This window comes from Schistocerca piceifrons, chromosome 2, assembly GCF_021461385.2.
Source record: "Schistocerca piceifrons isolate TAMUIC-IGC-003096 chromosome 2, iqSchPice1.1, whole genome shotgun sequence".
NCBI lineage: Eukaryota > Metazoa > Arthropoda > Insecta > Orthoptera > Acrididae > Schistocerca > Schistocerca piceifrons.
Genome location: NC_060139.1, coordinates 773,215,991 through 773,230,358, shown reverse-complemented (window position 1 = coordinate 773,230,358; position 14,368 = coordinate 773,215,991).

Genomic DNA, 14,368 nt, shown 5'->3' with positions numbered 1-14,368 from the left:
CTGTTCTGTACATACAGAGTCGAAAAGTTCGGGTCTGTTTGTTATCAGTAGGTCCAAGATGTTATCTCCACGAGTCGGTTCTCTGTTTAATTGCTCGAGGTAATTTTCGGATAGTGCACTCAGTATAATGTCACTCGATGCTCTGTCCCTACCACCCGTCCTAAACATCTGAGTGTCCCAGTCTATATCTGGTAAATTGAAATCTCCACCTAAGACTATAACATGCTGAGAAAATTTATGTGAAATGTATTCCAAATTTTCTCTCAGTTGTTCTGCCACTAATGCTGCTGAGTCGGGAGGTCGGTAAAAGGAGCCAATTATTAACCTAGTTCGGTTGTTTAGTGTAACCTCCACCCATAATAATTCACAGGAACTATCCACTTCTACTTCACTACAGGATAAACTACTACTAACAGCGACGAACACTCCACCACCGGTTGCATGCAATCTATCCTTTCTAAACACCGTCTGTACCTTTGTGAAAATTTCGGCAGAATTTATCTCTGGCTTAAGCCAGCTTTCTGTACCTATAACGATTTCAGCTTCGGTGCTTTCTATCAGCGCTTGAAGTTCCGGTACTTTACCAACGCAGCTTCGACAGTTGACAATTACAATACCGATTGGTGCTTGGTCCCCGCATGTCCTGACTTTGCCCCGCACCCGTTGAGGCTGTTGCCCTTTCTGTACTTGCCCAAGGCCATCTAACCTAAAAAACCGCCCAGCCCACGCCACACAACCCCTGCTACCCGTGTAGCCGCTTGTTGCGTGTAGTGGACTCCTGACCTATCCAGCGGAACCCGAAACCCCACTACCCTATGGCAAAATTCTTAACTACAAAGGCGGAGCAATGTATCAGGATTAGAAACCTCATCCGGAAGTTCGTAATTGGAAGCGTACGCTCGTATAATTTAATTATCATAGAACTGCTTCCTTATTTCCACCGCAGTCCAGTATCTCGCAGATAATCTTAATGCTTAAGCGTGCAGGTGTGTAGACTGATACACAGCATATAGCTGTGAAGGAATTCTAAAGATGTATCTCAAAATGACCTTGTGATGATCCGTTGTATATCGAAATATCATGAATGGATTCCAAGGAATGAGTAACACAGTTACAAAATCATTATAAATTTTGCCAACTGCGCTACCCGGTCACACTGACGGATCCACCAAAATTTTTAGTTGCTACACGCCCGGAACCCCCTGCCCCCTCCTCCTCAAAGAGGAAAAGACGTCGTCTTAGAGTCCTATAAACCAAAAATATTTGAGAAGGTCGATTTACTAGGTTTCTTTTAATTTACTTAATTAACAAGAAGTTCATCGCAACCCGGTTCTGTATAAATGCCTCATGAACGTAGAACTCTCCGTCCAACTTCTGAATTGAAACAGATTGAACACGACATATGATGAATTGAAAAAGAATGGAGTTACGTAGAACGACATTCAGAGTTTCTTACCTAAAGGAAGTTCATAAAATTCTTAACTACAAAGGCGGAGCAATGTATCAGGATTAGAAACCTCATCCGGAAGTTCGTAATTGGAAGCGTACGCTCGTATAATTTAATTATCATAGAACTGCTTCCTTATTTCCACCGCAGTCCAGTATCTCGCAGATAATCTTAATGCTTAAGCGTGCAGGTGTGTAGACTGATACAACCCTAAAATTAAAATTAGGTCACGTAGCAGTTGTTAAGGTGGAAAGCGTTCGTCTCCTCTATGCAGCTTCTGTTTGGTGTGAAGATGACACTGAGGGATGAGTATTACAATGTACGGATGTTCTGACAATGAACCCAACGGTGAAATACAGAGATTAAAAGCTCTGAGAAACGCAAAGTGAACGCTGCGCAATCGCGGGAGCAAGTAGTAATTCATAATATTGTTGTCAATAACGCTTCCTCGATACATATATTATCGATTATGGTTTGAGAACATCACGGCTGCTTTCTTAGATATCACTGAAGAAACAACAGCAACCAGCTACACTTTCTGAATGAATGATGTGTTCCAATGCAACTAATTTGTGTGTTGGGTCATTGTCAGACAGCAGCGAAGATTTCCGATACGAATTTCACAGTCTTATCCTACAGAATAAAAAATGTCCGTGATTTTGTAGTTAACATAAACTTTTAAATTATGTGCATTGTCTGTGCATTTTATTTACTTGAGGAAAAGTTCTCCATTTTACATTACAGAATAGGCGTCTGCTTCATTGATACGTGACATACTGAACCATTAGTTAGACTAAAGATACGACGGCGGACACATGTGTTGGCATCTGATTGTGATATGAGTGTACGAAAGGACAGGATAGTACAGTAATGAAACGCTTTTGCAGTTTTGATGTCTATGACAGCAAATATTCTTGTCTTAGTCGAGGTCATCATGAAAGCTATCGCTACATTTTATTTTAAAACATAGTGGCAACATCTAATGAAGGTTTTTTATTTTATTTTTCGTTTTATTTTCTTTTTTCAATTTTTCAGGATAATGTTTTGTTTGTCTTCTTGATTAAGTAGATAAGCAAACATATTCTCTCTTTCAGTATAAAATTGTAGGAGTTGGATGAAATTTTGTAGGTGCATTTGGTTTCTTTAACTGATCAATCAAGATGTAGTCAGGTTTGTGGTGTTTCTGCATGTTTTTAGTTCTTCCGACAAATTCATAGTATTCCTTTCCCAGAAAGGTGTAGTATTTCAAATTCTCTTCAATGCTGTTCTCTGTGTACACATTTTGGCCTATGTGAGCAACAAAAATTGATTAAGCTATATAGTCTAAGTGCTCCTACTCTGCTCTATTTCCCCCGAAATGATCCTAACAGTTTTCGACTGTAAATTGTGCAAGTGTTTTGCAAGGAATCTCTTTCTACTAAAGGGAAATTTCCAACTATTCTTCCAATTACTCATACGAGTTACACACAACTGAATCCGCGAGTTCGTTCCATTTCATAACCGACATACTTTTACTTTCACGTTACTTAAAGCGGCGAATGAACCTAGGTGTAAATCTTTCGTCATATTGGCCAAAGCTACTACTTTTTGTCACTTTCATTAGCTGACAGTAAGAGCTAGTTCTCAGACCTAGCACCATACAGATATTGTATCAACGTATAAATTAATATTACTGCACACTCTGTAAGGCAATATTTCCTCGTAGATCATCACGTCATCTATGGTAGCTTGAGACTTGCATGTAAGACCATAAGGCAAGTCACTATTACATGTATTAACAGGGGGGAAGTTTTTACAGTTCCCAGGGGGCATATTCGACTTACTTCTTAGTCTGTAAAAGGTTCTCTGTGGAGGATAGTGAACCGTGTGCTCGACGAAAAGAGGTACTCACTGCTGTCACAAACTAAGCCCAGTAGATCTACTGAGGATTTCATCTTTAGAAGGCTCCGGATCGCTGCAAAACTGAGCGACTTTCGAAAATATAGAACAGTAACTTCAGTTTTTGGTTTTTATATTATCTGTTTATTTTCAAACCATATTAATTTCCATGGCGGGCGTCATTTTGTCTCCGTTATGTCATTGGGTTTGAACTGAGACGTCAGTAACAAGGGAGGGGAGTACTGTATTGCCTGTTCTCCTGACCATTTTTTTATTTTTTTAATTTTTTTTAAATTTTTTATTATTTATTTATTTATTTTGAGATGTGTGTGTTCTTCGTCTTCTTCCAATGGTTATGAGCAACTCTTCGTTGAATGCGCCTGCGGTAAATTGTGATTAAGAGTATAGTTAATTCATTTTCGAGATTATTTACAAATGTTGAAACGGACGGTTTGGGCTCGTAAGACCTTTCTAGTTTCTGGGATCTGATTCGATTTTGGACATTACTAGCTATTTCATCAACTTAATCCATGGTTAATATGGTGTGGTAATTAAATAGTGAGAGCTTTCCTTGAACCAGCTGTGTGAAGAAACTGTAAAAACTACTGAATATTCTTCATGGAGTATTTACTTTGTCTTTTCCGGTTCTATTAGGAAATGTTGTCAGGCTGACGAAACAATTTTTCAATACTATATTTCAATGACTGTCTTAGTCGATCAGGGACGGCTTCCGGCGTACTAGGTGTCCACAATGAATTGAAAAGTCATCAAAATATTGATCATTAATGTGATACTGGCAGTCGGAGTATATGTATCTTCTTTCAATATCGTCGAGGAAATTCAGGAACAATATCTAGACCCTAATTTATCTTCCACAGAGAGTTTTGGCACACGACGCAATAGTTTTCTAGAGCTTACCGTATTTGCTTTATCAAGTAAGTGTGCGTTAGTTACATGTCCGCATCTACGATCATTCTGGTCTACAAGGATCCATTAAATTATAGGTTCGTAGATATTAGTCGATAATAGAGACCTTCTTCCGATTTTGTTTCCATTTATATTGCGGATGGTCCGATGTAAATGCCCAATTAACTCTTACATTTTCGAGGAAATACATTATGCACCTTTCTCTTAGGTTTTCCTTCAGCTAAAATTTCCAAACGAGAAAACAAGGGCAACAAACTCAGTGTGTTAGATTTTCTTGTCAGTCCTAGTTGTGGGTCACCAATATGGTAATAGCGAAAAGCCATGATGCCTTGCCCCAGCGCTTCATGGCGAAGCAATAAAATAAATACTCTCGTGCCTTTAATTCAACAAAATATTTCAGTCAGAACCACTTACGTTCATAGTAACTATTCAGTTGGCAAGTATTTTTTTGCATTAGTAACTTATTTTCACATCACAGAAGATAAGTTTCCCTCGAGATCCTCAGGAGCTATGACATTGAGATACTGTGTTTTGTGATAGCGTGGCGGTACCATGTCACAAAAACGACAAATGATAGATCTGTGAACGAATGAATGAACGTACAGTCTTGTGCAGGTCAGGTGAAATCTAAATGTACTTCCTGGGAACCAAACTTGGGTTCAGTACAGAGAAAGTTAATCAATGACTAACAGTATAGCATTTCATAACCTATAATGTTGCGTTTAAGTATGTGTGTCTGTGACGAACCATACCTTAGAATAATGAGACTGCGTAATATTATTTTCATTGGGGCTCATTCACTCTGAAAAAATGTCAGCTTTTATATGGAATTCAGTGACCACTGAAAGCAGCAGCATAAGTATACAAATACATCATATTTTACAGAAACCATACAGGTTCTTCTAAGATTTTCCATACAGTGGAATCTTCACTTCATTGTATGATTCGTATTTGTGTATGACACGTGACAAATTGTGACGGTATAAAATCGGTGAACCTGTCAACCCCCGGCCACGCAAGTTTTTGGAGCCGATGTTGAAAATGTTTAATAAAAGTTGGGAATTTACACATGAAATACGCAGATGTACGTCTTTTTATTTTGACAATCGATTTCGATCACAGTCTCACCATCTTCGGTTTATCTGTGCCAGTGGAGAACAATAATATGTCACGTACATACACAAACTGAACATTGTGCCTTACAAAACATTTTTCATCAAATATACATGCAGCAGATACAGAGGTGACAGAAGTCTGGAATACCTCCTAATATCATGTCGGGCCTCCTTTTTCTCGGTATAGTGATGCAACTCGACGTGTCATGGACTCAACAAGTCGTTGGAAGTCTCCTGCAGAAATACTGAACCATGCTGCCTCTACCGTCGTCCATAACTGCGAAAATCTTGCCGCATTGTCATCCATAAAAATTCCAACGCTTTTTGGGAACATGATGTCCACGGATGGCTGAAAACGGTCTCCAGTTAGCCGAACATAACCATTTCCAGTCAACTATCGGTTCAGTTAGACCAAAGGACTCAGTCAATTTCATGTAATCACAGCCTACTTCCAGTCAACTATCGGTTCAGTTAGACCAGAGGACTCAGTCAATTTCATTTAAACACAGCCTACACCATTATGAAGTCACCACCAGCTTCCATAGTGCCTTGTTGACAATTTACGTCCATGGCTTCGTACGTTCTGCGCAAAACTCAAATTCTACCATCAGCCTTTACTAATTAAAACCACGACTCGTCTGACCAGGCAACGGTTTTCGAGTCGTCTACAGTACAACAGATATGGTCACGAGCCCAAGAGAGGCGCAACAGGCAGTGTGCTATTAGCAGAGACACTCGTGTCGGTCAATTGCTGCTATTGCCCATTACAGCCATATTTCGCTGTACTGTTCTAACAGATGCGTTAGTAGTACGTCCCACATTGATTTCTGCAGTTATTTCACGCAATGTTGCTTGTCTGTTAACACTGACAACTCTACGCAAACGCTGCTGCTGCTCTCTGTCGTTAAGTGAAGGCCATCGGGCGTTGCGTTGTTCATGGTGAGAGCTAATGCCTGACATTTGGTGTGCTCGTCACACTCTTTACATTGTGGATCTCGGAATAATGAATTCCCTAAATATTTACGAAATGGAATATACCATGCGTATAGCACCAACCACCAATCCGCGTTCGCCGGCAGTTGTGGCCGAGCGGTTCTAAGCGCTTCAGTCCAGAACTGCGCTGCTGCGACGGTCGGAGGTTCGAATCCTGCCTCGGGGATGGATGTGTCTGATGACCTTAGGTTAGTTAGGTTTAAGTACTTCTAAGTTCTAGGGGACTGATGACCTCAGATGTTAAGTCCCATAGTGCTCAGAGCCAATCCGCGTTCAAAGTCTGTTAACTCCCGTCGTGCGGCTATTATCACGTCGGAAACATTTTCGCATGAATCCCCTGAGTACAAATGACACCTCCGTTAATGCACTGCTCTTTCATACCTTGTCTACGCGATACTATCGCCATTTGTATATACGCATATCGATCGTTATTCCATGACCTATGTCACCTCAGTGTGCAAAGAGATCACTTAAGTTGACAAAGGATATACTTAAAAGTTGCTGTAATTGGATATGGACGCACAATTCACAACTGCCGGCCGGAGTGGCCGAGCGGTTCTAGGCGCCACAGTCTGGAACCGCGCGACCGCTACGGTCGCAGGTTCGAATCCTGCCTCGGGCGTGGATGTCTGTGATATCCTTAGGTTAGTTAGGTTTAAGTAGTTCTAAGTTCTAGGGGACTGATGACCACAGCAGTTAAGTCCCATAGTGCTCAGAACCATTTGAACCATTTTTAAATTCACAACTGAAATATGTAATGAAAATCTTCAAAAGCTCCATTTTGGGACCACTTGTGAATACAAAAGTACATATTTAATAATATCACAAATTATTCCTAAATGGGGCATTTAAAGAATTCGGTTTCTAATTAATATAGTTGTAAGCACTTATTATATAGATATATTGTTCACCTTCAGTACAGATGGCCTAAGGATGGAAGACTGTAACCTTCTGCACAGAGTAGTATGAAAGCGAAGAATAAAATGTTTTGAGATGTCTCGAGCCGCGAGTGGGCAGACAAAATCCCAGGGAGGGGACATCAGAACCTAAGTGAACATGCCTGTCCGGTTTATTGCTCCTATGACGGCGAGTCTCATTGCGCCTTTATCTGAAAAGTAATATAATGATGTTTAGGTATTTGTTGATGACACGAGGACAGCAGCTAAGTTAGGAAAATGGTTAGAGGAAACGCGTCTGTACATGGTTAAATTACGATTAGTGGGTGACACTAAAACGTAGGGCTGTACTATGAAACGCTTAGGAAGGCATAGACATTTCACCAGATGCTTGTAGGCCTTGTGGATTTTCGTAGAACAGTTTTTGCTACATATCCAGCAGTACCGAGAGAAGCAGCATTACCACGTTAGAGAAACAGCATAACCATGTTATGCACAATATTACAGCTACCAGTACCGTAGCGATTCTTATTGCCATTTGGGAAATCTGCTTTTTTTGAAAGCGAAAGCGGAACGACACCCAGAGCTAACCGTGCATCGGTTACCTATTGCCTGGTTTAGTAATGCGACAGAAAGTAATACGGAGTAATTAAGTCGAGTCGTAGATCCATGTGATGGTGAATAAAAGATAAGTCATCAAGGAATTAGTGTAATAGACTAAGGAATTATGCGTAAGAGACAATTCTTCGTGAAATAAGCGTTAATTGGAGGGCAAAGATACCCAGTGATGGGCGAAATAATTATGAAGATGTGAATATTGAAATCAGCAGGTGCACAAATTCGGGAGGTTTTATAAATGATGAAGAAATGTTGCACAGTGAAGAACAAAATTTTTTGAGCAGTTTGGAACGACATCCATGATAGCGTGCTGCGTGGAATGCAATCGCTGCCTAACAGATATAAACACTCGAGGAAGCCGGAGCACAAACAAGTGAGGAATACATTGTCACAGACTGTGCAACTGGGAGCATTAAAAACAGCTGATTCAGCACCATAATGCCTTTTATGGAGCCATAATTCTTTTGACAAGGCAGCGTGGAGTAACTACAATCAATGATTATGGGCGAACGCCTTTCTGGCTGCTAACTCTGTACAAAAGAATGGTCTTAAACTAAACATTAATTCAGTAAAGTACACTGACAGGCTTTGAAAGCTGGAGCACATGTGGTCACCATTATGGGGGGAGCCACTTCACTGACCACTATACAGCCGTCTCCTTTCTACTCCTCAGGGTCAGAGTTTAATATTTCCGTCTTCATAACTGGCACCAACAGAAAACCAGATCCGTAAGTTCAGATTGGTCTGGTGATATACGACGAAGCGTGGGTACGGCTTCCAGTTTGGAATTTGTTTCGAAGTGTCCACAGCTGTGAGCTGCCATTCCGTCCGGTCTGACTGAAAATGAGGACTAGACAGATCTTCTGTGGATGCGCAATAGATCTGCCTCACTATAAGCAGGGCACCGAGTGCTACTACTCCTTGGTAGTGCATGTACAGTTTTATTGGCTGTATGCTGGGACCACCCCTCGGGCTTTCACGACGCTGTTGGGACTTTCGCATCCGTGCCATCACGACAACTGTCATCAGGGGTATGCAGATTTCTGGAGCCAGGCATAAGTGCAGTAGGCTCAACGAGAACACTGAAGCTTCGGCGGATATCCACACTTAGGGTACGAGCCGACCGCCGCTCCACCCGGCAGGAGGCCACGGAACCGTCTGTGGGCAACACCAGGAGCTTCGATACCACATTCTGTGACAGATGATGACGTGCCACTGAGCACGTTCCTGCAATATGGATGTATCACAGCTGCTACTATGCTGTCATGAAAAGGAGACTGAATCACTGTAAAATCCTCGTCAATAAATGGATGTTAATTAAATGCTGTCTCGTTGCCGCCTTAGGAGTGATACAGTTCTCGCTGCTAGACCGTCATGAATCCTCGTTGCAACAGGCTTAGCCACATGACAGACAACACAGGAGACTTGTGCAGAGATTTTGATGGCGAGGATTACGTAGGTATCTAATGTTCAAATGGCTCAAATGGCTCTGAGCACTATGGGCTTTAACTTCTGAGGTCATCAGTCCCCTAGAACTTAGAGCTACTTAAACCTAAATGACCTAAGGACATCACACACATCCATGCCCGTGGCAGGATTCGAACCTGCGACCATAGCGGCCGTGCGGCTCCAGACTGTAGCGCCTAGAACCTCTCGGCCACCACGGCCGGCTATGTGATGTAGGGGAGCAGGAAACAGCCTAGATAACAACTTAGAACATAGCATTAACAGTGACCTGGAGAAAGTAGGAGCACCAACACCACAAACTCGTGTGCATTTTGTCAACGGTTTGCAGTGACATGACCAGCTGTTAGCCATGTGAACAAAGACCTGAGCGAGTTGATTTTCACTGAAACAACGTCTTGTATCTGAGCCGTGTCTGTTTCTGCGATTGGGAGATGGGGATACACTAATGATGGCATGCTTCTAAATGGGAGGAGGAAGGAAGGATTAACTGAGTATTCCGCAGAAAGTGTAAGGAGAGCACAAGCTCACAAGACAAAATTCCTGTGATTACTGGAATCAAAGTCACACTTTTTTATGTTAGAATCAGGTTACGGACAAACAGTACTGAAAGAAGTTAGAGAAATACAAGTCCATATATGTGTAACAGATTCTAGAAAAATAAAATTAATTTGTTTCATGAGATCATTAGAGAGTTGAAAAACCAGATACATGCGTTTATCGTATGCACAGAAGATGTGGAAAGTTCTGAAGGGGTAGCTGTTCTGTGCCTCTCTGAACACCATTTAACCACAGGGATGGAGAAGTTAAATATCAGGGATTATAGACTTGCATCATTTTTATGTAGAGTTAACATGGAGAAAGGTGGATCTGCAACATATGTAAGGTTGGACACATAGTCAAAAACGTGGAAACAAATATTTTTGTGTTGATCAGAACCTAGAAGTATGTGCTTGTGAGCTTTTAGTGCAGAATACTTTGTAACCGCCTACAGATCCCCTCTAGGAAACTTTCAGCTATTAATGAGAAAACTACGTACATTATTGAGCTACTTGTCAGACATGGAAAAGTTAGTAGTTCGTGGAGATTTCTGTGTACATTTTTGAAAGATACAGGCAGGAAAAGTGAAATAGAATTATTATTTGACTGTTTAATTTTAATTTCAGTGGTAAATTTTTGTGCAGCAGAATAGTAGGACACTGATTAATAACTTTTCATAGACAGTGCTCCGATCATGATGCACAATTAATGGAAGTAAACAGTCTGGCACATTACAGCCTGGACACACTCATACAAAGCAGTTAGGTTCATTAATGAGAACAGGATACAATAATTTATGATTACACTGAAAGGGATGGTAACGGTTGAAGTATCTATAGGAACAGATGCTAACGTCAAATTTATTTTTTTACATACTAAATTTGTGTCAATACTTTCCAAGTTACTTTAGAATACGTTATGGGAGTGACAGTGTGTTGTGGGTTGGCAGAAGACCCAACACCGTATTGTTAGAGGAAGCCGGAAGGCACGCGTTTTAGCTCACGCAGGCTGGCGTGAGGTCTGGAACAGGACAAGGAAATTAGAATTTAGAAAAACAGACGTAGCTGGTGGAATACTTAACTTTAATCCATTAATGATGAGCGTCGCTCTTGACGGTACATGATTACAGTATCAATAGTAACTGGTACTGGCGCCTTGCTAGGTCGTAGCAAATGACGTAGCTGAAGGCTATGCTAACTATCGTCTCGGCAAATGAGAGCGTATTTTGTCAGTGAACCATCGCTAGCAAAGTCGGTTGTACAACTGGGGCGGGTGCTAGGAAGTCCCTCTAGACCTGCCGTGTGGCGGCGCTCGGTCTGCAATCACTGATAGTGGCGACACGCGGGTCCGACGTATACTAACGGACCGCGGCCGATTTAAAGGCTACCACCAAGCAAGTGTGGTGTCTTGCGGTGACACCACACAGTGATCAATGTGTTACAAATATGTGCTATAAAAACAGTCTTGATCATGATTTATTTATTAAAGTGACCGGTTTCGATCACTACTGTGGTCATCTTCAGACCGTTGGGTATGAACTTCTTTCTGCTGGAGAATAGAGAGTTGTGATTCTCCAGCAGAAAGAAGTTCCTACTCAATGGTCTGAAGATGACCACAGTAGTGGTCGAAACCGGTCACTTTAATAAATAAATCGTGATCAAGACTGTTTTTATAGTTTAAAAAAACTTTTCAAGCTGTTTTACTAAAAAAAATATCCATTAAGAAAACAAGTAATCCTTGGATAACAAAGAGAATTAAAATATCAAGAGGGAGACAGAAACTTATGTAAAACCCCAAAAAAGTCAAGATTCAACATTACTTGCATATTACAAAAATACTTTAGTATATTAAGAAGAGTCATTAAAATGTCCAGAAGTATCCATGTCCTGCCGGAAATACACTGAAGTGCCAAAGAAACTTCTACACTTGCCTAATATCGTGTAGGGCCCCCGCAAGCATGCAGAAGTGCAGCAACACGGCTTGGCATGACTCGACCAATGTCTGAAATAGTGTTGGAGGGTATGGACACCATGAACCCTGTTGGGCTGTCCATAAATCCGTAAGAGTACGAGGGGGTGGGGATCCCTTCTAAACATCACGTTGCAAGGTATCCTAGATATGTTCAATAATGTGCATGTCTGGGGAGTCTGGTGACCAGCGGAAGTGTTTAAACTCAGAAGAGTGTTCATGGAGCCACTTTGTAGCAATTCTGGACGTTTGGAGTGTCGCACTGTCCTGCTTGAATTGCCCAAGTCTGTCGGTATGCACAATGGACATGAATGGATGCAAGTAACCAGAAAGGATGTGTCACGTGTCAGAATCGTATCTAAACGTATCAATTGTATCCTATCACTCCAACTGCACGCGCCCCACACCATTACACAGTCTTCACCAGTTTGAACAGTCATCTGCTGACATGCGAGGTGCATGGATTCATGAGGTTGTCTGCATACCCGTACACGTCCATCCGCTCGATACAATTTGAAACGAGGCTCACCCGATCTGGTAACATGTTTCCAGTCATATTTCATGAGATCATTAGAGGGTTGGAAAACCAAATACATGGGTTTATCGTATGCATGGAAAATGTGGAAAATTCCGAAGGGGTAGCTGTTCTGTTGATGAATGGAAACAATCATCAACACTTCAATGTCGGTGTTGACGGGCGCAGGCGAGGCGTAAAGCTTTGTGTCGTGCAGTCATCAATGACGTTTCATTGAATGGTTCGCACGTTGACACTTGTTGATGGCCCAGCATTGAAATCTGCAGCAATTTGCGGAAGGAGTTGCACTTCTGTTACGTTGAAAGATTGTCTTCAATCGTCGTCGGACCCGTTCTTGCAGGATCCTTTACAGGAGGCAGCGAAGTCGAAGATTTGATGTTTTACCGGATTCCTGATATTCACGACACACTCTCTAAATGGTCGTACATGCAAGTCCCACTTCATCGCTGCCTCGAATATGCTGCGTTCCAAGCGCCAGCTATAACACCACGTTCAGACCCACTTAAATCATGATAACCTGCCATTGTAGCAGCAGTAACTGATCTAACAAAAGGTTCAAATGGCTCTGAACACTATGGGACTTAACATCTGAGGTCATCAGTCCCCTAGAACTTAGAACTACTTAAACCTAACTAACCTAAGGACATCACACACATCCATGCCCGAAGCAGGATTCAAACCTGCGACCGTAGCGGTCGCACGGTTCCAGACTGAAGCGCCTAGAACCACTCGGCCACTCCGGCCGGCCACCGATCTAACAACTGTGCCAGACACTTGTTGTCTTATACACGCGTAGCCGGCCGCAGCGTCGTATTCTTCATGTTTACATATCTCTGCATTTGAATACGCATGCCTATACCACTTTCTTTGGCGCTTCATTGTAAATAACGCCAATAATAAGATTCAATCTATATAGAACATTGTCAAATCGGATACAGGACAGCCATTCAGTGTATAAGTTAAACTAAATAATAACAATTAATTTAATTGACAATGTTGTGACTCTTAATTTACAAGTTGCAAGTAATTTTAAAAATCACTTTCTAAATATATCAGCAAACATAGGATTAAATGGTTCAGTTCAAGAAGCAAGAGAATATATTAAAAAGTCATTCCAAAAAGCTTTAAGCAACTAGAAGTAACACCAACTTCCATCACTGAAATTAATAAAATCTGAAAGCAGAAGCTTTTGCATGTTTGATGGTATTCCAAATTAGAAAGTAATGTCCTTAGTGATATATGCAATGCATCATTGACACAGGGAATTTTTGCAGACAGGTTAAAACACGCAATTATTAAATGACTTCATAAGAAAATTATCAGGTTAGGCTTAAACAATTACTGTCCAGTTTCCCCAGTGACAGCTTTTTCTTAAATAGTCGAAAAAGTAATGTACTCAAGAGCGGTCGGACACTTAAGTGGAAAGAACTTACTTAGTTCATCACAGTTTGTATTCCAGAATGGTTGCTCGACTGAGGAATTTATACAAACACTCTTGAAACAGTATGAGCCTTAGTTTATAATACAGGGTGTCCCAGTTGTCTTGTCCACCAAAAATATCCCTGGAACAATAACAGCTATTGGAAAACGACTTTCACCGGTATCAATGTAGGGCTGGGGCACATGAATGTACATGTTTGGAAACATTCTAAAACGAAAGCATATGTGTTTTTTAACACAAACTTATGTTTTTTTAAATAGAACTCCTATATTTTTTCTTCAGCAGTCCATAGCATGACAAAGCACATACACAATGGCGTTGATTGCATCGCAATATTCCCATTACATCCCTATATATTAAGACGCGAATTTGACGCTTGAAACGCCCGACATGCGCTGCTAGCGCACGTCCTCAGGCTCAGGCGTGAACCCCGTGCTGCCCGTAATCGCGATGTGATTGACATGCGTAATCACACTTCCATACTACATGGTGCCTATGGGCGCGAAGGATAGCGAAAATCCTTCCAATCAGAAGGCTGAACCTGCC